Genomic DNA, 26,594 nt, shown 5'->3' with positions numbered 1-26,594 from the left:
ACAGTATGATGCTCATTCTGATCAGTCCCATAGCCAAGAATCTTGACTGCCTTGAGTCCTGCAGCCCTGACAAGCTGGGCAGGTGCTCAGGGATCAGCAGAGAGTAGACCGGTGTGGACTAGAGAACTCAGGTGCTCTAGTCCTAGGTATGTGTGTGCTTTAGGGAGAAACGACTGATTATTAGTAATAAAACATAACAATTTTATTAAGTACTTACTATATGCTAAGTGCTTTCCATTCCTTTCCTCACTTCACACAGAAGCTCGGTGAGATAGGTATTATTATTATTGCCACTTTGCAAATGAGGGAATTGAGGCTCTGAGAAGTTAAGTAACTTGCTCAAAGTTATACTTGCCAGTAAGGAACTATGTCAGAGAAAATGCTATGTATTCATCACACTGTTTTCTCTACCAGGGCAAGGAGGAAGATGATATTTCTGTCTCTCTTACAATTTGGTTAAGGCCATATGATTGTGCTTTAGCTAATGGAACCGGATGGAGTCAGTTCCAATACTAACCCCTAAAAGTCCCTCCAGGTCCTGCTCTCCCTACCAGGATGACCTTAGGAGGCATACATGAAATGGCAGAGCTACAGAATAAAAGAGGGCTATCCAGCCTATAGTAGACTGATGACATGAGCAAGAACAAATATTATCGGAGATTTGCGTGTTAGTTGAGTGACAGACTGGGTTTTGGAGCCACATTGTTGGCACACCAACATTTCAACATATTGTGCTATAGGTCTTTTGCTATTGACATTGATGGCAGATATTAGACAGTGAACAAAATGTGAAAAAGAGAGAAGAGAAAAGCTAAAAATGTGCTTTGGTTATGAAAAAAATAATACTGATTACAACTATTCAAGTAAATTGCCACATAATTACCACTCAAAAAATAGTGATTAATGATTGGTAAGCTTTATTTCATTTCAGAGTTGATTACTTATATTTAAAAGGTATGATCAATAAGTTAAAAGCCACAACAACCTCAATGCTTAGAGATACATGCTTGATGGCCATAGTTGTTCTAGGCAAAATAGTCATGTTCACAACTTAAAAAAAAATTAGGCTAATGTGGGTTATAAGTGAACAAATGTTAGAAAGAGGCCATTCTAAAATTTCTAGTTATAATGACCCTTTCTTGGGGGATACACACTGACTTACAGTATACTGAATTTTAAGCCATAACAAGATAACATACAGACACTCCAGAGGCTGTTGGAAGAACCGCAGACTTATCTGATACTTTGTATTTTTGTCACATTTATTTATTGCTAGATAGGCTAATTGTATCAGCTAGGTCACATGATCACACATATCTCAAAGATACTGTTTGTAGGTTATATATTTGATATGGTACAAGCCTCTAACAGAATTTCAACAATCGCTTGCTTGAAAAGTAAATTAATGGTAATATTCCCTTTCAGTATTAGAAAACTCAGGTCTTTCTTAAGGAACTTAAATACAACAAGGGTGTATTTTCAATAATAATAATAGCAGCCTTATAAAGCAACTACTATGGACATTGCTCATTTAACTTTCATAGCCCCAGGAGGAAGTGGAGGCCACAGAGAGGCTAAATAACTCGTCTAAGGTTCCACAACTTATAAGGGGAGGAGCCAACACTCAAACCCAGCCAATCCGGCTCTTTAACCACTCCATACAGGCTGCTACCTCTCCACCACGCTCCTATAGTGCTGGGATGCACCAGGCACCGTTGATGCATGCTCACTACTTATTCCTCTTTCTATTCACAGACAACTTAATCTGACAAATCAGTGTGGACTTTCACAAACCTTCACTTTGACCATATTTCAGATTTAAACCCTTAGGGTCAATATCTTGGTGCCAGAGAAAGTAGAGGAAATTTGATGACCAATTCAACAGACAGACTGTTCCAACAACAAGGATTTTGCAAGGAAACTAACTTCTAGTTTCAGCAAACATAAATTATGACCAAAAAGACAGGAAAATGCCAGCGTCTACAAAAATCATCCTATACAACCTTCATGGGTGCTATTTACCAAGAGTCTTCGATGGGCCAAGCTCTAGAGCACAGGTTTCACATCATTATTTTATTTATATCTCAAAACAATGCTATAAAGTATATACTAATTATTTAATTGACTATCCAACGTCATAGTTTGTAAACTACACAATTAATTTATGTACCAGTAAGAAAGAAAGAAAAATGTTGCTATTTAAACCAAGACACACCATCAGTTATAAGATGCATCCTGATGTTAGAGATGTTAAAATGTGAAACAATGTGCATCTCACCTCTGACATAATAGTTATAATCCCCACACTACAGATGACGAAACAGATTTCAGGAGGTAAAGTTGTTGAGTGTCATGTAGTTAGCAAGTGTTAAACCCAGGGCTCATGTTCAGGTTAGTCTGACTTGAAGCCTGTGTTTATAACCATTTATTTGATAGAGCATGTCTCAATTTGTGCTTATGCTGCATGAAATAAAACTAAATATCTCTTTGCTGTTATTGTTGTTAAATTGATCATCAGTATGTTGCAGACTGGTAGTTTAAATCTCAAGGTGACTTTTCAAGATTTGCTCGCCCAATAAGGTGCTTTACATTGGCCAAATAGGCCATGAAAAGAATCCAATCTCAAGTTCGTTTACAGCTATGTAGACAGCTTCAACATTACAGCTTTCAAGCTGACAACATCCTGGTATCATCCCTTAGTCTAGCTTATAATGAAAAGGAATACAGTAATACCTTGGTTTGCAAGCATAATTTGTTCTGGAAACAAACTACTCATATTGCAAGACATCGCTTGTTTACCACGTTAAAATGTATTAGAAATGTTTGCTCGTCTTGTGGAACACTCACAAACCACATTACTCGCAATCCAAGGTTTTGCTGTAATTTTTTTCATAAAAAGTAAAATCCTTGTTTCTGAAGACATTGCCTGGCACAAATAAAATGCAATTTCTCTACTTTTAATAATTCAAGATGTTTCATAACTATATCATGGTTTGAGAGTTGAGAATAGCAAACAAGACCACATAAAACTTAAAGATGCACAGAGCAATTTCATAAAACTATTTTTAGCAATAAAGACCCACAAGACAGAAAAACAGAAAATGCATACATACTTGACTCAGAGTCCCAGTTGGTTTTTTCTTTTCTTCTAGGAGGCAACAGCAGCTTTAAACGCTGCCTTCCTCCTATGTAGGACTATACATGCATAACACACAACTTCAGTCCCTGTTCTAAAAGCACTATGAGCCATTGTTCTATGACTGTCTCTTGAGGCTACGGGAAAATGTTATTGGTAGTCTGAAAGAATAAGTTGTAACATAGGCATTTAATTTTCTTTCCACATACTCCCTGATTAAAACAAGGTTTGCCCTATTTTCTACTTTTCTTTTGAAATCCCTCTACCCACAACAAAACAATGTACTGACTATAGCTGTGACTTTGGCTTTGACAGCCCTAAGTTTAGATGCAACTTGGGTCCCTCTCTCGTACTGTGTCCAGGCAGAGGCAACTTTGGTTACACTGACAACATTTAACTTCTAGTTATAAAAAAAAAAAAATTAGTTTGCCCCACTCCCTCCAAAGGTTAAACTGAATAATGATACAATTTATTGATTTATGTATTTTTAAAATTAGTTGATAATATTGGGTTGTCGGAAAAGTCATGATGCATTTTTGCAACGATAAACATAGAAAAAATACATCATGACTTTTCTGACAAACCAATAATTAAAAGAGAAATGGATTGCTCCTTAGCAATTACTGAAATAAACAAAACATTTAAATCCACAAGGGCACTGAACAGGCAAGTGAAATTTATAAATTCAACCTACAAAAGTGGAGATTTAGGGCACTGAAAGTTATTGCTGTCACCCCGGATAGTATTATTATTGTCTCTGGGCTATAGAAATAATATGCTTTTTATTTTAAAAAAATCCGAAAAATCCAAACATAAAGCAGAAAGTAAAAAATCCCAAATACTACTTCTGAGATTGTCACAGTTTGGAAAAGTTAGGAAAATTGCGAGAGTGGCGGTTTGGATTTAAACCCAATGTAAACTATAAGCCACATGTTTTTTTTGTTTATTTTTTTAAACCATACTATGTTACTTTTTCATTAGCACTTTATACTCATTGAAGCTAGATCAACAAGTGTAGTTTGATTTGAAGAGGGGCAAATATGGAATATTCTAAGACAACACTGAGATAAACATAGCCAGAAAAGAAAATGTTAAAATGTTCACACAGATCGGAAACCTGGGCTTGGGCCCAGATGTTCACACACTAGAATGAATGTCTGAGTTGTGCTGGGATTACATGGTCAGTTCTAATCTATTCAATTTCACTGACATGATCTCTTACTACATGCTAGATACTGTGTGAGCTATTTTATATACTATATACTATATTTCTTCCCAGTAATTCTGCAAGTTGGGTATTATTTGGAACCTACTTTTAAAGATGAGAAAACTGGAGCTCAGACAGGTTTAGGAGGTTTGTCCCAGCAAATGGTGGTGCTGAAGGACATACCCTAGTCTGGGTACCCCTAGGCCATGTTCTTACCACTGTGATATCTGAGTGACACCCAATCCCCATCCTCATGGAGATGAGATACTTACAGAAAAAACCAGAACATACGATAAAATAGAAAAGAAAGAATTCAAAGATATAAACAGAGTGTTATAGAACTCAGATGCTAGAGAGACATATCTAGGAGTTGGGAGTGGCAGGGGATGGAGATCAGGAGAAATGCTTCCAGTAAGAGCCTGGATGGAAGAAGAAACTTGAAGGTTAGAGCTCTATAGAGATGATGAGGATGGGCCGGGACAAAGGCGAATCAAGAAGTTGATAAGTTAGCTACATGTAAGGCCTGAGCAGGAAGCAGGGAGAGATCAAGTTAGAAAGCTGCCTTTGGCTCTAACACTGAAGGTTTGAGGTTCAAGGGGAGGAGTTTGTGTATCATTCCCCAGGCAGGGAGGCTCACGGGAAAGTTTCTGAGTGGAGGGAGAGTTTAGGAAGAGTAGCCAGGCAGTAGTGGAGAGGAAGCAGGCCAATTCACTAGAAGTCAATTCCCTTGGCTTTCAGTGAGTAAGAAACGTAACATTTAAGGATGAAGAAACTGAGGCTCATGGGGTCTAAGTAGCTTGCCCAAGGTCAGTTAGTAAACAGAAGAGCCAGGACCTGAATCAAACGTCTACAACCCCAAAGCCTCACTCTGTCTACTGTATCTCACAACTCCAAGTGAGGCCTATGGACTGGCAGCTACCCCCACCCTGCTCATAACCTGAGCGTGCATTAAAAATTAGGACTTAAATTAGAATCTGCATTTCACAGGATGGTATATGCACATGAAAGTACTAGGCCACATTTTCTTTCTTATAATGACCTATCCAGACGTTTGGAATACATTAGGTAGTTTCTTCACACAAAAGGTAAGAGTCAACTAAGAAAAGGGATCCTTCTGGATTCTGTCCTCACAGGCAAACAAGTCAAGAATTTAAACATTGAGGGGGCCGGCTGAGTGGTGCGTTGGTTAAGAGCTGGCTTGGGACGCCAGCTCTGAGCCGCAGGACCCCAGTTCAGATCCCACATGAGGGCCAGTGACACTGCCCTCTACAGCTAAGATGCTGAACAACATCTGCCTCACCCAGGAAGAGTGCAATGATGATACCAACATGGGCCAGTGAAGCGACGTCCTCCACAACTAGACTGAAGAACAAAAGGACAGCAACTTATCTGTTCCCGTTCCCCAATTCCCCAATGCTGTTCCCCTCCCCCAATTCTCCAATAAAATCTTTAAAAAAATTAAAAATTGAAATTGTAACTAGCTTTGTGACCTTAGGCAAGTCACTTAAGCTCTCTGAATTTCAGTTTTCTCATCTGGATAATACTTAGCCTGTAAGGATCAAATGAGATGGTATCTGTGAAGTGGTTGTACACTGGGAAATCATTATAAACATATGCAGTACTATTATTAGGAGACATAGCTATAAAATACCTTATTTCAAAAAACAAAGAAAAAGAAAAAAGGAAGGAAGGAAAGAAAGGAGGAAGGAAGGGGGAGGGCAGGGGGAAGGGAGGAGGAGAAGAAGGAAGGAAGAAGGGAGGGAGGAAAGAAGGGAAAGAAAGAATAAACAGAAAGACAAGGACAATATACAAAAGTCAGCTGAAGTAAAACCAGCTTCATTGAAGCAGGGGCATAAAGAACTGATGGGTAAAAGCTCTAAAGAGTAAAGCAGTCCAGTAAATCTAATTTCTATTTCACATAGGTGTTTCTGAAAATACAGAGACAGCACTGCACATGGAATTGGGAAGAGTAACGGGCTTGTGTGGTCTTGGCCCAAAGTAACAAACTTGAGGTGGGTAAGGCCTTAAAAAAAATCATATATAATTAAATGAATGAAAAACAGCTCATCCTAGGAAAAATTAGTATAGATTTTCAATCTTGGAGCAGAGAAGCTTACATAATGAGTTAATAATGAAACATTTGTTAGCAATTTATTGCAGTTACCACAGAAAATTAAGATACATTAACTGATTTCAAGTATGAAATTCTTTAGTTAACCTAGACAGTGAGGGAGGTTAGACACTGAACACATTAAAAAGAGATAATAGACTTCTTATCCTTAATTCTTTTGAAATATATTTACTGAGGGCCTACTATTTGTAAGACATTGCACTAAATGCTGGGGCTGCAAAGTATATAAAATACTGTTACTTCCTCAATTAGGTAATAATTCAGCAGAGGAAAAGATACAAGTTATTATAATGCAGGATATAAACTGAAAATTTCCTGAAAATAGTTCTAAATAAGAGAGTATGAAGAAAAAAAAAAAGAGGGTATGGAAAGAAGTATTAAGAAAAGCTTCCTGAGTAAGGTACACTACACATTTTAAACTTTTTTCCTTTGTTCTTCCAAGAATCAAGGACCTGGACTAATCATCTGCTGAGAGTCTTTCTCATTTTGTAATGTTGTGATTGTCATTATTATGCTATAAAATAATTGGTTAAATTTTAATATATTTGGGACTGAGGAAAAACTAAAAAGTTAGGTAGCAGTAAGCACGACATTATTTTGGTGTCACTTAACTAGGGGGACCCACATCCACACGGTATTTAAAAAAAGAAAGAAAGAAAGAAAGAAAGAAAGAAAAAATATAACCCATATTAGTTTTAACTCAAACAACCAGTCAACTTATTGAGACATTAGTGTCAGTTGACTCTGTTGATTGGTTGGTCCCATGCTGATACGGATGTACAGAAAACTGATCGATCCCTGGCCCCCTTCCCTCCTAAACCCTGTTAAATTAACAAAATATTTCTGAGGCAGGGAAGGGGAAGTAATGGATATACTTCCCCTGTGCAGGTATGTACTGTGCAGGTAGTTTACATGGATGAAGCAGTTAAATATTTTTACATCGGTCACCAGGAAAAATCTGGAAAAAATTGCCTTTCCACATGTTGTAAGGCTTTGGCACATTCAAGAAAAATCAAGCAGAACATATTTTAAAGGGAGCTAGTATATGAGATCTGCTAATCAATGATCTCATTTCAAGAATTAAAAATGTAAAAGCTTCGAAAAAAAAGAGAATAATGAAAACCAGAAAATAAGTCAAATTTCTTCTGTATTTGTAATTGTTCTAACGCTAAGCAGTACTCCTTGAGATTATTTGAGAAGAATTTTGTAATGTTAGACATCCTAAAGATATTTGGATGGGGAAAAAAAACCTTAAAATTTATTAATAGATAGCCAATAATTTTTAAATGCAGTTTCAAACATCTGATATATAAACTGAAATTTTTTGTGGAAAGGTGTCAATAAATGCATCAGCTCTGGGCTTGCTGAACTTGTGAAGGACATGTGCCTGTAATTGGCCTTTCTCATTTCTGTCTTGTTAACAAGTATATAAATAAGAGAAGGCTTCAGTAATTGGCTCAGAGTTACTAATGAATTAATTAACTTCAGTCTATTTTACCTAACCTTTAATAATAAGAGTCTTTTTTTTTTTTTGGTCTAGCAATAGGTCTGACAGACTGAAAAAACAGACATGCAGCAAAGCTCTTGAAAATTAATGAGAAACGAGGAAAGAATCAATGTACATTCTGCTTGCAGAGAACTGACACAAAAAAGACACAATAAACCATGAACAAACACAGTCAGTTTAAAAAATAGGTTAGAAAAAGTGGGCAAATTCAATTATAGAAGTAATTAGAAGATATAGGGCAAGGCTGCCTTTTGGGACTGTGCCAGAAAACATGAATTAATATGAGTGAATAGAAAGAGCCCGTGTAGTAATTAAGAAGCAATCACCTATGGCAATGAGGACCTGAAAACAGGCTGCAAACTATTAATTCAGTGATCAAAAATATTTTTAGATGATTAATATGGCAAATTTATTTTAAAAGACTAATTTCTGGAAAGATATCAAGACAATAGCCCACTATTTGTTCCTCTGGCATTTATATAGCTAATTAAATTTTATAATTGGCAACAACAGTCATTATTATCTGAAAACAGTAAAAGCAATATTTGCCTCTTTTTTTTTAAAAAACAGCGGTTCAAAAATCGATAAGTTAAATCCAGCTCCTGCTGTCCTCCTGTAAGTGCCTAAGCCTTCACTGTTACATTCTTTCGATGTGTATTTTTCTTACACATTTGTGTTTCTGTAATGTTAAGCGTTTGAATTAATGTACATATTCTCAAAGGTTTTATATGTTCCTATAGCTGGGCAGGGATTCCACACGCTGTTTAATTTCAACACTATCAAATAAAAGCAGTCTAATGTACTATTTGTGCATCAAAGACTTTCTTACTTGGTCAACAGAGGTCTGTTACTTCAGCACACACCATTCCGCCCCCTGGAACACAAAGGCGCAGACGCGTTATGGTGAAGAGTGCTTTACAACACACAGAAGGCTAATGGCTTCTGAAATAGGTGATTATCAGAGCCCCGGAGAGCAAGATGAGGGCCTGGCTGGTAATAAATAACCTCGCAATAGGAATTATTCTATTTCCACAGCTTTAAGGAAATGCACGTTTCATTTGTTGATCAGAAAAGTCTAGAAAATGCTGTCTTCATAGAAATAACGGGGAGCTACTAAAACTAATCAGTATGTCAGCAGGGAGTTACTGAGCACCTACTAAGGGCCTACGGCACACAAGTAAATCCTGAAATGCTAACCTTATATGAATTGTGTGTGTGTGTGTGTGTGTGTGTGTGTGTGTGCGCGCGCGCGCGCGTGCGCGTGCGTGTATATAATTCCCTGTTGGATGTCAATAAACAGAAACCCTTGTATGCCGTGCTTTATTGATACTAGTTTTTAATTACTGATTTGCTCATGGGTCATTGCTATTTTCGAGTTTAAGGTACAAAGTGCTGACCTACAAAACAAGATCGCACAGGAAACTCATTGCAGAAGGCATGGGGGTAAGAGATGTATAGGTATTTGAGAAAACACATTAGAGATTTTGACCAGATATTAAATTAAGCAGATATTAGATCTGTCCATTTCTTTCATTATCTGTATTGCTCTCATTTTCTTAAAACAAACTTGGTGCTTTAGAAAAGAACACAGTCAAGAGAAGATAGCCTTAGCAGAAGTCTCTCATTCTCTGAGTTTGCTTCACGTTGCTAATGATCAAAACTTAGGTACGGCAACAGCAGACACACACTCCTCTAGCTACATGACGATGAGGACAGAGCTCCCCAAGAGGCAGGCAATTGGGAGCTAGTGAAGTGAGGACAGCTTAGAGGTGTGGGGGCTGAGCAGGGCTGCCAGCTGAACAGGACCCACTCACCATGAAATGTTAATGTGTCAATGAAGGGGCAAAGCATGAATGAACCACAAAAAAACTGAAAATGCCTGAGCTGGTTGGAGATGGAATTTGGGCCCTTTGCCAAAGTGAGGTGTTCAAGGGCATACACCCTAATGTCTAGGGGAAAAAGGCTGCCCCCTGATTTTAGAAAGATAAACTATTTTTGAATAAAGGAGACAAGGGATCTTTTCTTCAAAAATAAAACTTCTTTTTCTTCTTTTCTTCTTCCCTTCCATCTAGCCAACATTTTCTGAGTTCCTAGTTTTTGCCAGGTGTTGGGTTAGGAATGGAGAAAGAAGAGAGGGAGAATGGAATATAAAGATAAATGAGACACAACCCCTCTTTGATAATTTTTTTTTTTTTTTTAGCTGAGCCATCCTGCCACCTTTTGGCAGCTCAGCAGCTGCTCAGCTCAGGCCGGAATTCGAACCACTATTGCTCAGAGCTCAAACTCTTGAGCGAGCTCTTAGCCAACTGAGCCACTCGGCCGGCCCCAACACAACCCCTCTTTGAAAGCTTCTTTTTCAGAGGAAGGACAGAGGTAGGCAACTATAATAAAAGGTAGTGAAATGGTGCAGAAGGGGCAAAGTGGTACGCTGTAGTGATAATGCAGAGGAAGGGGACAGTTAGCTGAGGGCTATAGTGGATCAAGAAGGGTTTTCATAGAAGAGGTGGCCATTACGCCTATCTTTGAAGAATAATAGGCAGAGAAGGAAGGAGGAGAATTTCAGTTGGAAGGAACTTTCTTTTACTCTACTATTGTCTCTAACTTCCTGTTTTTCAAATTAAGGTTATTTCAGGAGAGCAAGTAGACAAGATAACCGTGATGTGTGTAGGTGAAGATGGTGTGTGTGTGTATAAGGGGAGGAGTGTGAGGACACAGATTGGGTAGAGTGGGGATTTCTCTAGCATTTATAATATATTCTCCTCATACAGCAAACTTTTGCCTCCTTTGGTTTAGTACTTTTTAAAAGCACACTCTTCCACTTTTTGAATGATATTTGTATCTGTTTGGTTGGAAAATTTGATCTTCCAAAAGCTTTTATTTTTTATGTTTGATGGCTATGTCATTTTGCCAATAAGTCCCTTATTTTAACTTATCACTTGATGATAATTCCTGTGGACTGTACTATATTTATACGTGCATCCAAGTATTCCTTTATTAATATATCTTTTCCCTTTTATCATTAAATAAATATTTAAATACTAGAAAAATATCCTGCTAGGCATAGTTTATTCTTTCCTTGCTTCTATCTTGGAAATTATGCCATTCCTAATGCGAAACATGGACATTATTTAAAATGCATTGGCCAAAAGATCAGATATGCGTATGGTTGTATCTTATTCAGGGCTGAACATCAAAACCAACCTTATTCTTGACTGATGTATTTGTCGGCTGGGACCATGTATACTGGTCTATTTTGTAGTTTCCAAAGGAAGACTACAGAGCAGCCTGGTTAAGGTAAATGCAACAAGCTTATCTATAAGTGGAGAAGCACATGAGACTAGCACAGGTCAAGTTTCCCACCTACAAGACCAGCCTTATTTACTAGATATGCAAAATCTAAGTTTCCACATCTCTCTAGAGGCTAAGAAAGAAAAAGTAACTATCATGCACGGACATTAATTCGTTCAGTGTATTTTTTTAAGTGCTCGGCTAGGGACCAGGGATATAAAAATGATTAAAACATGAGTCTTGCCCTTAAAGAACTTACTCCCTCAAGAAGTCGATGAGCCCGATAAGTAAATCAGTTATTATAACATAGCTGTGATAAGGTATAAAAGTGCAGCATGCTATGAGAGCACAAAGGAAGGATATCTAAATTAGATTGGGCCAGTCGGGTAAGAGGATAAGATGTCAGAGCTGAGTTTTTAGGAACAAGAATTTAATTAGCTGAAGAACCGGGCCAAGGGAAGGTGATCTAAAATATCATGATATATAAAATAGCATTGATGAGCTTGGGAATGCCTTTTTGCAAACTTACAAAGTACTGGCTCCTTAAAAGAAGGGTGGGTGGGGATGGTTAAAGGATCCCTTACACAGACTGGGCTCTCTCTGAAGTTTTCAGTTTCTTGACTCATTGTCTTTTTCCTAAGTCCTTTTCTTTTGCTGAAGGTTTCTGGACAGAGCCATACAGAAAATCTGGTCTGTGGACATTTCAGAATTTGAAAGCTGCTGGCCTAGAGTGTACTGATGGTAAATGTCAAATGGGTGTTCGTGCTAATGACCTAGGCGAGAGCACAGGGAAGCAGTGGTGGCTGAGATCACTGTATACTTGCATGTGCCTCAGGAAGCTGTCTGCATTGATGGAAATTATTTCTTTCTCTATGTCAACATCTTTTTTTGTCTGAACTGAGAGCCTTGAATAGGCTGCTTGTCGTAAAGGCTTCAAAATGTTTTCTATATGAACAACATCAAGGAAAGGAACCAAGACAATTCTCAGGATTAGCTCTAGTGGATCACATGTTAAAGGTGTTCATTAGAAATGTCCACTCTTTTTATGAATTCTCTGCCTGTCTAACTTCTACTCATCCTTCAGGGCTTAGCTGAAATGACTTGTACTTTTCTGAGAAGCTTTGCCTGGCCTTCTGTATAGGGTCATGTCCCTCTGACATAAGATTTTTTAATACACTGCAATTTTCCTTTGCAGCGGTTCACACAAATCTGATTAAATACTGAATTATATAATTAATGCTTTCACATCAGACCCTTTAAGTAGAATGTTAGCTTCATGAGGACAGGCTGGGTCTTATACCATCTCTACAATGCCTAACAACATTCCTGGTTCATAGTAGGTGCTCAATAAATATTTTTAAAATGCTTCATTTAATCTTTATCCCAACTTCAGCACAACTCAAATGCAGCAAATTGAAGTGCAGCAAAGCTGCTGAGAAACCAGACCTGTAGATCTGAGAGCTGACGGGAACTCCCAGAAGTCTCTCAAAACTGACACTGGGTTCCAAGGAAGTTCAAATGAAGGGACTAGGTTATCTTTTCTTATGGCTTTGCCTGGCCTCCCCCATGGCGTTTTGGCTCAAAACTAACCCAGCACCTTCCCCTTCATCTGTGTCAGGGCATCTTTATTGTTGCAACTTGTTTTCCTTAGTCCAGAGCTTCCTTCATTATTGAGTGCCAACTACACTGGTCACTGTGCCAAGCACTTGGGATACAAACATGAAAAGTCATGGATGTGACCTCAGCTGAGCAGAGGGGTGCCACTGCAGTGGCCAGATTGGAGCAGCCTTCATCAGGCCCCAGACAGGCACCGCATGTAATTACATCACCAGAGCACTGCCCTTTTAGCCAAAAGGATTTGATCCCTGTTAAAAATGCATAGCACCCTGGAAATCATAACTCTTTTTAGCTGTTATCAACCACTTTGACCTTCACATGAACGAAGGATCTGAGAACAGGGTTTGGCCCGGAGGGTAGAAGGATAGGGGCAGGCTATTGGGAGCGTGAGAGAGAGAGGGACAGGGAGTCTTCATAAGTTGGGAAAGGGCTAAAAATGAAGAAGCTAGAGCCACAGCACTTAACACATAATCAGCACAAAGCAATGCCTGATGAGTAAATAAAAGATAAACTGCCTTCTTCAAATCGGTTGAGGTCTGGTCCTACCTTGGGCTGTGTTTTGAGGTAGCTAGCCATTTCTGGTTAAGAAAAAGTTTACAAAATAGGAAACAGATGGCTGTTTGGGGTTGATGCCACATCCCGATTTCACTACCACACTCTAGGATTTCATCAGGAGAACATACAAAATGGATTTTTTTCTTTTTCCTTTCTATCACCGTGAATTCAGGATTCCACTTTCAGAAATGTTACAAGAAGGAGTCATACCCTCTTTTCAAAGGTTCCCTGTAAGTCTGAGCTTAGATGCCTATGCATCTATTAGTTAAATATATATATTTAATCAAAGAAACTCCAGTAGACTTAAATTGGTCATGAGAACTAGCGATGATGTTTCAAAAGAGGACAAATACCATACCGGTGTCTGAATACTAAGATTCTTTTCTATGTCTGTGAGTATAATGCTTGCTTATACATACTAGCAAAGAACACAATTAGCATACTAATTTGATTCTCTACTTAAAGAATGGAAGATTCTTTTGACACAGACAGCTGTCCATGAATAGCTGGGTGACCCTTGGTCAGTTTTCCATCTGTCTTAGAGTGAGAAGTCCAGACTTAGGCACACATGAGCTGTACGGCCCAGGGCAGCCTTCTCATGCAGCTGTTTCTGGGTGTCTTGATCTGTAAAATGGAGGCACATCTAACACCTGCCTCATAGGGTTGTAGTAAGGACTAAGTTAGTACCTCACCCACAAAAGACATTCTGAATGATGTTTTAAACTCTGGCCTGAACCTGTCTATTCTCAGGAAGTTTGTAGTAGGCCTGGGACTCTTTTCTTCTACCCGCCTCTAAAAAGAGAAAAGTAGAGAAAGAGTTACTCAATCAATTTTGAGAGCATTCTGCAGCCATAAAGAAGTTGCCACTTCCTTTTTGTCCTTCCTTGGCTCACAGGGATAGAAACCTCCACAGATAGATGCACAGATAGAACAGGAAGTGACTGCTGTCTGGGGATGTATTAGGTCCATCTCCGGGATCATTGCGGCCCTCAGAATATCAGGTCGACAAATCTAACACCAACTATAATTGCATGACCAGAATTTTTTTTTTTTAAGATTTTTATTGGGGAATTGGGGGAAGGGGAACAGACAAGTTGCTGTCCTTTTGTTCTTCAGTCTAGTTGTGGAGGACGTTGCTTCACTGGCCCAAGTTGGCACCATCATTGGGCTCTTCCCGGGCGAGGCAGATCAGTCGCCGGCTTCTGCACAGCCGCTCACGGCTGCTGGCCACTCATGCTGGCTGCTGGCTACACACCGTAGCCCACGGCAACCTACCTGCAGTCGCCGGCAACTCACGGCAGCCCAGCTCCAGGTTGAGCTGTTGTTCAGCATCTTAGCTGTAGAGGGCAGTGTCACTGGCCCTCATATGTGGGATCCGAACCGGGGCCCTCTGGCATCCCAAGCCAGCTCTTAACCAATGCGCCACTCAGCCAGCCCCACAATTTCTTAATATCTCACTACACTGATCTCTTTTTCCCATGCTTTTCCTTTTTTATACCAGTGGTTCTCAAACTTGCTTACACATTGGAATCACCCATGGATCTTTCAAACATACTGATGCCTGGGTTCCCTTCTCAGAGATCCTGATGTAACTTGTCTGGGATGTAGTCTCAGTATTGGCCTTTCTAAAAGCTCTCCAGAGAATCAAAATTGCATTTTGTACACTGAAAATTTAAAAAATAATTTTGTTTTCAATGTAAAGTCCAAGCTAACACATGTCAATAATACAATTAATAAAAAGAGAAATGTAGTCGTGGCGCATAACATTAATTTCATGCTGTTAACAATATTTTGGTATAAGCGTTTTTAAATCCTAGTTTAATGTAAACACACTCTGTCCTGCCCTGCCCCATACACTGGAGCCTGTTGAGCCAACCTGGCTGAAGGGAGGAGAGCAGTGTGATGTGGTCTAATCATTTGCTAAACATTCCTAAGAGCCAGTGTTGGTTCAGAGGGAGACTGCCCTCCCAGGACTCAGGTTAGCTCCAGAGATCTAAGGATCTCTTATCATTTATTCACTCTCCCAGTTGGGATGCCAGTTTCACCAAATGGATATTTTTTCAACACCAGAGTCATGAGACTGTGGTGTGTTGTGATCAGCTGTGACTAAGATGTGTTACGAGAAATGTGAAATAATAATAAAGTCTGGGGTTTGTAGAGAACATATTTAAGAATTAATTCCAGCAAACTCAAGGTTTTCCTTGTAATATAATTGCTTTCACTCCAGTTGCACTTGGAATATGGTAGAGTTACCATTACTGTGGGGGACTGTCATTTGATATGAGTGTCCCTGTGGAACAAAGGTTGGGTTTTGCAAAAACCAACCTCCCAAGTTAAAGAAGTTCCTCACTGGACCTCAAGTTTGCAACAGTGCATTCTAATGGGGGTGGAGGAGAGAACTGGACAAAGGGGCCTCTCTGCACCCTGACGCCCAGTTTCTTTTGGGGGGACAGAGAGAAACTTGTTTTCTCCCATTGGAGAAGGAAGCTTGTTTACAAGATCACACCTTAAGCCATCTCTGAACTAAAAATGGAAAAAAGCATTTCTTAAGTAATTCTGCCAATCTTTTCTCATCACAAAAAATCAGTTTATAAACATGTCAAGTGTAAGCACAATATTTTTAGGAAAAATAAGGACAAAAGTATTACATATTTGGGGAGGTTCTCCTGATATTTGGAGTAATTGATCTGACCAGTAATTTTAATGTCTTCTGCTAAAGATGAAGGGATGGGGTGCTTCACTTAGCTTTTTCATTTGTTAACTGAACTTGCTAGTTGCATAAAAAGAGAAATGATCAGTTAGGCCAACTTAGACCAATGCTTTGTTTTTTCCTTTTCAAGATTTCCAAGCAGAAGGGAAAATGAGGCTTGAAGAAGCGAGAAGGGCTGGAGAAAAATATGGTAAGCTCTCAATAAATGCTTGTTGGTAGTTGTATAGTGGTGATGATATTGTTAATATATCTCTCCTGAGAAATTTTTTTCAAAGCAGAAGTGGACACATTACTTTGATTTTCATGAGCACTGAGTTATTTGGAATATTCTTTATGTTTTTTGTGCGTAGAGTCATTGTTTTATATGTAGTAAGGAATTCTGAATGCAAAAGAAAGAAAGAGATGTATATATGAAGAACTTAGTACACTCAAATTGAAATCACCTGGACCTTGTTTTTCATTTTTTCCTTGTTTATAACAAATTACTTAACTGTTCAATGCTTTAGTGCCTTGGTTTTCATTTCAACATTTCAACTGATTAGTGATTAAATATATGTGGAGTTGTTCGAGTTAAGCGGATAGTGTCAAATACGTTTAAGATCTTATTTTGTTATTTTTCAGTACAAAGGATCAAATTGGGCAAACACACTTACAATATAGCATTTTGAGGATGATTCCTCATGGTCATATGGCCATGTGGAGTGGAGGGCCACTTGCAGACTTCAAGTCAAAGTGTGCTGGACTCCTACCTCATTACCACTAATTCTGTTAGTAACAAAGAGTCTCTGAAAAACTCATGTATGATAAATTACTTACCAAAAGCAAGTCAGGAATGTTTTGGGGGTACTTCCCTAACCTTTTAAAACAGACAGCTGCCCTGACATCCTACAATACACTCCACAGGGCTGCTTCCTGAGACATAATTCTGCAAGGGCTAGTCTGACACGCAGTTGTCTGGTGTACTACTCATGTTGAAATGTTATATTTTCCTTTCCCTCCATCTCTTGCTTTTCATTTCACACTGCTGTTTATTTCACATGACTTTTTATTTTACACTGACCCTACCCTATTGGTGGCCGTATATGAAATCTCAGTTTTTCATTCTACACATGATTTCTGGCTCTGTGGTCTTAGATCCATCGTTGTTTTTTTTTCTTTTTTTTTTTTGTACTGAGCTTTTATGTCACTAGAGACAGCTTTGCATTTTAATAAAGTTTCCAATCCTATAGGGCCCTCTCTCCTGAAATAGCTCCAGCTCCCCAGGGCTGCTAAAGAGTTGAGCAGACAGCAGAGAAGCTTTTGTGGACAGTGATGCTGATGGCAGATAACTCCAGCTGTCATTACAAGATCATCCAGATAAGGGGGGACAATCAAGTAGGGCTTATGGTCCACTTGAGTTTTTCTGATTGTAAAACCAGCCATTTTTCAATTTAAATAATTTAAGGATTCCAGCTTCTCTATACTCTAAGGCTCATTTAGCCTCTTATTAGCTAACTGTTTCTCCAGTTCAAGAGGTGGAAGGGAAGAGTGCAGATTTTTTGTTATTGTTAATTCACAGCAGTGGGTAGCGGTGTGTAAATAAAAAATAAGCCAAACAAATTTGATGAGAAGAGAGAACAGAAATCCATGCAAGTAACCATAATTGATTTAAAAAGTTAATTAAAAGGAATAGAAAGGGACAAGTACTGTATGGCCTAGCATATTATCAAAAGGCAAATGACAGAGAGGAGAAGAATTAGAAAATTGATTCTCCGGCAACTAGAAGAAAACAAACACAGCTCTTAATTTTAACTTGAAAATCCCAAATTCTTTTCTAAGTCCTTTCTCATAGTATTCTGACAATGATCTTATCTCACATTATTTCTGTGGAAGAAAAGGCTGGGAGGATCAGCAGGGAAATTGCAAAACAAATTTGCAGTATTGCCGAGGATTGAGCTCAGGAATGATTTACAGAATCACTTGTGACACATCAATGACAGCAAATGCAGTTAAGAAACCATAGTTGGCATAAGTTCTTCCTTCTTTTCTTTTCTTTATTTTTAGTTCTAAGCATCTTTTTTGTCTTTTAAATTTTACAACCTTTCCTCCTTTTCACATCTCTGTTACCAAAGGTCCGTAACCTACAGTATTTATTTTCAAGTGGTATGTACAGGAGTTACCCCTCAAGTCACTCACTTCCATATAAAAAATGGGATCTGAGGGAACTGTCCAGTAAGAAGGCAAGGCTCTTCTTGAAATTTGCAAAGGCATCTTTTGGCAGGAACATGTCTAATGTTCTTGTGTAGGGATCCTAGGGATGGGACAGTTCTGGGGAACCATGCACTGTCTACGCCCACTGGCCTTTCTTTTCCTTTGCTTAGGAGACACCTTCTGCTTACATGAAGACACAGGTTCCCCAGTATACAGGTCAGAACCTGGGAGAGAAGGTTGGATACTTAATGAGAGAAAATATTTCCTGACAGAGGTAGGACCCATGGTTACCACCAAGAGTTGAATTTGACTGACTGACACTCTGGATTCTTAGAAAGGCATTGATGACATGCAGATGGTTGACCAAACAAGGTCTTTAGTTGACACTTGAAAGGAATCTTCTTATACAGAAGATAACATCAACAGCTAAGGAGTTACAATAGGAGGAGAGACCAGGAAACATTATTTTTTTCTTTCCTTCCTTCCTTCCTTCCTTCCTTCCTTCCTTCCTTCCTTCCTTCCTCCCTCCCTTCCTCCCTCCCTTCCTTCCTTCCTTCCTTTTTTTCTTCCTTCCTCTTTCTCAATAATAGAAGTCCATCTTTGGATTAGTAGAGAATTTTATGGCAGATCTAATTGCTGATGCATAAGTAGATCTCAGGAAAATTTGGGATATCTCTATTCAAAGAGCAGATTGTAAACTTCTGGATGGTGTTCTGCTATTTTTTTTTTTTTTTGCTTTTTTTCTCTCTTCTCTCATTTTAGAGTTAGGGAAAACAAAACAAATATAGCCTGATAAACTATGAGTGCCAGAAACAGCTAATAGTGCATGTGTTCACTGTATTTTCTTTTATAAACACTAGGATTATAAACTCTGTAAGGTCAGGGGCCCTGATTGATTTACTCATGGCTGTATTCCCAGAATTTGGCACTGTGCCTAAATATTTGTTGAGTGATCGAGTTAATGAGATGTCTATCAATATTCTATCTATAAGATGAAGATAAAGGATTGGTAAATACAGAGCCAGTTAATGTAAATATTACCTTACAGGTCTTTTTTTTCTTTTTTCTTTTTTTTTTTTAACTTCTAAAATTCTATTAGAGGAGGATTTCCCAAAATGCGTTCAATAAAACATTATCCCTAAAGAATAAAAACAGATTTTTTTTTCAAAAAATGTAGAGCAAGTCTATAGAAAAATAGTTTGGGATACTCTATATTACACAAAGCTCAAAGAGATCTTTACAGTACAATTTTTTATAGTTTTTTCAAAAACGAATTTTCATTGTGAATTCCATAGAGAGGGACATAGTATGCTACATTTCCAAAAATTGTTTAATCATTTTACTCTTTTTCCTGGCACAGTTTATAGGAGTAGTATTTCATAAAACATGTTTTGGGAAAAATTGCATCTTAATCCAGCTGTACTTTAATTCTCTTTCTTTTGGATTTGAGTCCTAGTTAATTTTTTCCACTGTGAAAAACCCCCCCAAGCACGACATGAATATAATTAACACTACTGAACTTTACACTTAACAACAGTTAAGATATGTTTTATGTATGTCTTACCACAATTAAAAAATTTAAAAATTCTCCCAAGATATTACTTTGCTAAGTAAGAGGTGAATCAATATTTTACCCAAGCGCTGTAAAGATGTACCCACACTTAATGATATTGCCAAATGAAGGGCTTGATTTTGGTCAACAGCATGTTACTGGATTGCATTTGCCACCTAGATGCTGTATCCTTAGTAAGTATCTTGATTTTCAACGTAGGGCTGTGGATCTCTTAGGGTGTGTTTTTAATAATATAGCTTAGGAGGATTACACAAAAAGATTCGTGATTATGTAGGGGAAGTTTATTGTACTTTAGTAGAGTGAGTTTAGGACTAGGGGACAAGAGATTGGACTACAAAATTGATATTGTCACTGACTCAGTCTGCCACCTTAAGTAAACCCTGTTTTCCTTATCTAAAAGATGGCCTCAGTTAGTAATTTTTTCTACTGTTTTTCCTTCAGCATGGGATTTCTATCTTACATGGAACTCTAATAGACACAGCAGATAAAAGCAGAGATGCTCTCGTCCCAAGGAGGTAAGAGGCCACTTGGCCTCCCCTCCCCTATGGCCCTGAGTATCCTCAAAGAACCTAAGAGCTCAAGGGTACAGAGTTTGAAAATTATGAGGCTAGAGAATCTTTAGGATTCTTTCCAAGTCTTTCGCCTGCCACTGGAAGTGAAGATTGAGGTAGAAAAGAATGTTTGTGTCCTTATTAAAGCCTGTGAATCCCTGTAATTTTATACAGATCCACGCAGCTTTCAGCTATTACAGAACATAGAACACTGCCATACGACGTGTGTCAAGCACCTTTTGAATTTCAACATATATCTTAGATTAAAAAATAAGAACAATATTATCAGAATGTACTCTTCCCTTAGTTACTTTATGGATACATTTCAATTTATAGACTTGATGGTGAATTAAAATTCAGTGCAAATATGGTCACTGAAAACTTGCCCATTTATATGATTTTCTAAGACCTTTTTAGTTTATAATGGGCAAGGTTTTGTTAAAAACAAAAAGTGTTAATTATATAAATATGTGTATTTTTTTCAAAGCATTACACTATATTATGGTTAAAAAACAATAGAGAAATGAATGCGAAACTATTACAACAGAAACGCTTCTTGAACAGCCTTTACAATTATGATATGTTTACTGGGAAAATGCATTACTCATGACAGGGTTACAAAAGCAATATTAACCTTTCTTGAAATTTAATAGCAAGTCATACATGTAAAAATCAGTAGCAGACATGGAAACATAACTACTTTTAAGATTGTACATAGGATAAAACAGATATTTAAAGCTACATTAAGATGTGGGTAAATAAAGAATCCTCGAGAAAATACACAACATACATGCATCACAACTAAAATCACGATGTGGATTGTTCTAAAAATAGCATTCTTGAAAATGAAAAACCTTGTGCTTTATTTTGCTTCTGTTATTTTGGGCACTGTTGCTTTTGCAGTTTTGTACAAGGTGTCAGAATTAATCTCCCCTTAACTATATATATATCTATCTTTTGTGGGCAGTGACAAGCTACCAAATGCTTTCATTGTATCTAATGTGTGACTAATGAGTGATTGTGATCTATAATTAAAGAGGATGTTTGCTTTTGCAAAAAAATGTAATTTATCCAAAAATAGCATTGAAAATAATCCAGGAACTCTAAAGTAGTAGTTAAAAATGTGTGATCAAAAATAGGCTATAAAATTGCACTTACCATCAAATGCAAGCTTGATTTACAAAATATTTTTTTCTGAAATTTATTTTGTTGTTATAGTTTATCATGTAATCCATTATTGCCTAGTCATGTACTGTCGATGTTTAAAAGAGATTCACATTTTAAATTCTTTCTTTCTTTCTTTTTTTTTTTGGTTTGCAACTACATTTTATTAGTCACCAAAACAAACCTCCTTTGTTTATAGAAAAGAAGTGAAACCTTTATACAGGCATACCTCCTTTTATTGCACTTCACTTTATTGTGCTGCAGAGATGCTGTGTTTTTTAATTTAATTTAATATTTTGTTATTAGTTTCAGGTGTACAAAACAACATAGTAATTAGACATTTACACCCCTCAAAAAGTGATAACCCCAACAAGTATACTACCCCTCTGTCACTGTCCATAGCTATTACAGTACCATTGACTATATTCCCTATGCTGTACTTCACATTCTGTGACTATATATTTTTTAAATTATAGTTGACATTCAATATTATGTTATATTCGTTTCAGGTGTACAGCATAGTGGTTAGACATTTATATAATTTATGAAGTGATCCCCCATAAGTCTAGCACCCATCTGACACCATATGTAGTTTTTACAATATTATTGACTATATTTCCCATACTATATTTCTCATCCCTGTAACTATTTTGTTACAACCAAGTTGTACTTCATAATTCCTTCACCTTTCTCACCCATTGACCCATCCCCCTCCCTTCTAGCAACCATCAGTTTGTTCCCTGTATCTAATTATTTCATTGTTTTTATAACCTTAAAATATTTCATTAAAATCTCTCATGGAGTTTTTACTTATTTCAGAGAATGGTAGCTTGAGACATATTTAAAAAATAAAGGTCAAAAGTCATAAAGGATAATCGCTGATGGTTTTGATAATGCTAATTATATATTACTGAGAATAAAGGTAGAAAAGGAAATATGAATACTAAAGAAAGATAAACATCCCAATGCTGGATTAAAAAAAATAATGAAAAAACTCTTAAAATGTCTTTGTACTTCACTGTCATAATTCAAAGACATAATGAAGCCTGAATTAAAAATGTCAGTTTCTGTGAGTGTTGATAACTTGGTTCTTTGTTGGGCAAGTCAAAATGTGTCTGTTTGATAGGCAAAAATGACAGACTAAAAATGGGAGAAGTTGGATCTAAAAAAAGAAACACACACACACACACACACACACATCACTTTAAAAAAGGTTCATAATGTACTTGAAGGAGAAGACCTGTAGGGTAGGAGGCAATATCTTTAGGAAGTCAGTAAGCAGCACTAAAAGGCAATGTCCACGGCCAATCAAAACGATTTCTGTAACTGCTGGGGCTCTTGCATCTCCGTCTTTACACTAGACTGGAAACCCTTTGTACTAATTACCAGACTGTACCAGATTTTCTGGTTCAGTTCAATCCCATAATTGACTGACAGTGATGGGCAAGGAAGGGGAAAAATTCAGGCTCACCACTGCACACAGAGGGTCAGAAATGGTTTCACAGAGAGCCCATCACAGCCTGGCACCAACAGCAGGGTTAAGCAAGCATCATCAGCACTAACTCTGAGTCTCAGGTTAAAAAGAAAGGGAGAAAGAAAGAAACAACAGTCCACGCTGCTCTCACCTTACAGACCAAGTCTTAGCATGCAACCATTTTACATAAAATGAATGGAGAATAGCTTCAGGTGTAAATGGTAATTTTAGATGTCACTGATTTTTATTTTGCTTTTGGAAAGTAGATATAGGTTTGTCTCCAAAACTCCAAAATAGTGCCATCTTGCTAAAGTTAAACAGTCTTTTGTTTGATTAACAGAAACTAGGAAAAACAATGTTGCCATTTCATTCCTAGGGCTAAAATAATCACTAAAGTGCAAGGCATATTTAAAGAGCCTATAACAGGCTCCATCATCAAAGTTAAACATTTGAAAGCCCTTAGCATCATAATTCTTTGCTTGTTTGTAATTCATTGATTTGTATTTGCTGTCTAGCTCTAGCAATAAAATAGTTGTCCATGAATCCACACTTTTTAAAATAAAAGTTTAAATAATAATTTACATGAACTTAAGAGTTTATGTATTAAAAAATAGAACACATTGAGCACTGGATTAAAGACTTAGTCAGCTGAACATTGTTATTTACTTAGAACTGTTCTCCACCCACTTTATTTCTAACCAAAAGAGCAACTCTAGCTTTAGCTACACCAAACATTAAAAAAGCAGGTGTCAGAACCACGGTCAAAATAAGAACTCAGGCCATTCCGTAGGCAAGTGAGAATTATGTACTATCATGTTGAGGTCAACTAACTTGAAATTTAATCATAGGTTAAGCCCCTTTCTTTCCAGGCTAAAGAGTAAGCAACACCTGTGCCAGCAGCAGCTCACATTGCAATTGACATAGCAGCCAGTTCAATTTTTAGTTACAAGTCAATTACTTACTGGAATAGAAAGGAACCTTTCATCCATTCCATGGATGGCCACTTTTCCGGGAGAAACCTGTCAGGTTTTCTTTCTCCAAAAGAGGAAGAGAGAAGAAAAAGTGAAAGTTAAAAATAAGTGATAGGCTGTAAAGTTCTAGAGCTAGGCCAGCACACTAGAGCAGAGAAGTTGTGCAAATAGCTTACCTTCCAAACACTGAACAGAGGCCTATCCCAGCTGATAAGTCCTGGGACTTTCCTCATCAGAAAATCAAAGCAGGTGAAATGATAATAGGTGATCTACACCTGAGAAGAGGGCCAGCTGACTGTATGAAAGGAGAGAGCAAATGAGTAAACTGTCTTCTCTCAGCTACAGTCAGCCCTTGTGCAAGGGGAGTTTCAAATGCACTAGCTATAGACTTTTGTCCAAAGCTGTGGTTCTTTTTTTTCCCTTTTTTTCTTCTTTCTTTCTCTCTTTTTTTTTTCTTAGTGAAGCTAGATTAGTTCATACAAAACTCAACAATACAGCACTGAAACCCATTGTTGATATTCAACATTTTTCACATAGCGGAACAGAATAGACAATACGGTATCTAGGAAACCATGGGCTGGATTACAAACTGATGATATCTCATCCTTCTGGGGGCCTGTAATCCTTTTTATTACCTACCACAGTAAAAAAAAAAAAAAGAAAAAAAAAGAAAAGAAAAATCACTGTGTGTGGGGGGAACTCTCAGAATAAATCAATAACATTGCTATTCTTAGGAAAATAGGAGAAATTAAAATTAAATCTTGCTTATAACACTAAATCCCAAAGTGCCACTTGCCTTTTATGCAAGTTAATGGTTTTAAAATTTATCTTAACCTTTCTGTGAGCTTCCTTAGGTTTTAAAATTTAAATTACTTGTAGATGTTTGCTTAATAGTGTTCAAAATTCACTGGGACTTCCAATTTCTTATGATAAATACTTTTAAAGTTATTTATTTCAAAGTGCTCAATACTAAGGCTAAGGCATAAGTACAAAGTAATTTTCATTAATTTGTTTTAAAATACATGTGTTGAGTTAATAGTAAGCTATATATATATATATTTCCTTCACTAAGAACACACTGAAATTCAATGTTGTGGAGCTTACTTACCTGATACCTAGTTTAATAATAATAAAAAAAATTTACTACGTTAACTAATCCCATATCTTTTTCATTTTTCATTTTTACAAATGCATTTCCTTATTATGTATAACTGCAAAGCCATTCTTTACAAGGAAGTTACGTCTATTAACCTTTTTGAAAACCTGGTCCAATCCCTTTTTAAAACACAATCCAGTTCCCATACTTTTCTTAAGCCTACAAATGGTCTAGGTAGCCACAGAAGTGATTGTTCCTACTAGTTTCTTTTCATCACTTTTGCAATTGACCAATTGACAACTGATTGATGGTTATCTTTTCACTTCAACAATGAAAGAAATTACCATCACTATAGCTATGTACAGTAAATGCCTCCAGAGTAAATTACATGATTCTAAAATTCTCCTTAGCTCACTTAGTAAAACATCAACACAAAAAAGTTTCTTTTTGCGCCTCCTTTCCTGTACCACAGATTTGGCCTTTTCTGTCAGCTGCAAAAAAAGAACTTGACAGCTTCTTTAAAAAGAGGAATATAAAGGAACTCGAATAAAGGATGGCACTGGGCCTGTCTCAAGCAAGTGGCCTTTCTTTGCACTTGGAAAAAAATTAGGCATGTGAGCACAGATAAGCCCTAGAAGAATACTCTGAAGACTATTCCCTGTGACCTTGAGATTCTCTTTCCTTCCTTAGCCGTTCCTGAACATTAGAATGACAACACAGATTCTGAACACGGATTTGCCAACTTATTTTGAGTAGGTGTTGTTTCTCATTGAAAACATCCTTAAAATTTTAAACTCCCTACTGCACTGTAACCATTCTCCACCTCTTTCTAAAAGTGCTCAAACGAGGGCCATTATGTCAGTGTCACATTCATCCATTATGATATGTTGATGGACAAGAGCTGTAAATTCTACCCCCAAATCTAAAGTTACTGTAAATGTGTATTTTATTCTCACATGAAAGCCCAGAATCTTATCCAGGAAAGACATTCAAACATATTTTTCTATCTCTGTGCAATTAAAGTCATTTTTTTCTGGTGAAGTAAATATGCTGCTATGAGTGACTGGACTGATCTACTCTCTTATTCCTGCCCTCCATCCCCCACCATCCCCCCTTTTTTAAAAGATTTTATTGGGGAATTGGGGGAGGGGAACAGACAAATTGCTGTCCTTTTGTTCTTCAGTCTAGTTGTGGAGGACATCACTTCACTGGTCCATGTTGGTATTATCATTGCTCTCTTCCTGGGTCAGGCAGTCGCTCACCGGCCATTGGACAGCTGCTCACGGAGGATCACGGCAGCTCACGAAAGCTCATACCAGCTGCTGGCCAGCCCCACTGCAGCCTACGCCGTCCCCAGCGACTAATGGCAGCCCAGCTCCAGGTTGAGCTGTTGTTCACCATCTTAGCTGTAGAAGGCGCAACGT

General features: G+C 37.7%; 1 long non-coding RNA gene across 2 annotated transcripts in view; it reads right to left on the bottom strand.

Moving 5' to 3' along the window:
- Window positions 1-24,385, bottom strand: part of LOC109371450 (uncharacterized) — a 128,954-nt gene extending 104,569 nt beyond the window's left edge. The window contains exons 1-2 of one of the 2 annotated variants that reach the window (XR_002121877.1): window positions 24,251-24,385; window positions 24,066-24,138 (exon numbers count right to left, since the gene is read on the bottom strand). This is a non-coding gene — a long non-coding RNA (uncharacterized LOC109371450). The remainder of the gene's footprint in view (window positions 1-24,065; window positions 24,139-24,250) is intronic. The other variant, XR_002121876.1, reaches the window with a different exon arrangement.
- Between the last annotated feature and the right edge of the window lie 2,209 nt (window positions 24,386-26,594).

This window comes from Hipposideros armiger, unplaced genomic scaffold (genome assembly GCF_001890085.2).
Source record: "Hipposideros armiger isolate ML-2016 unplaced genomic scaffold, ASM189008v1 scaffold_14, whole genome shotgun sequence".
NCBI lineage: Eukaryota > Metazoa > Chordata > Mammalia > Chiroptera > Hipposideridae > Hipposideros > Hipposideros armiger.
This window is presented reverse-complemented; position numbering and strand designations above follow the sequence as displayed.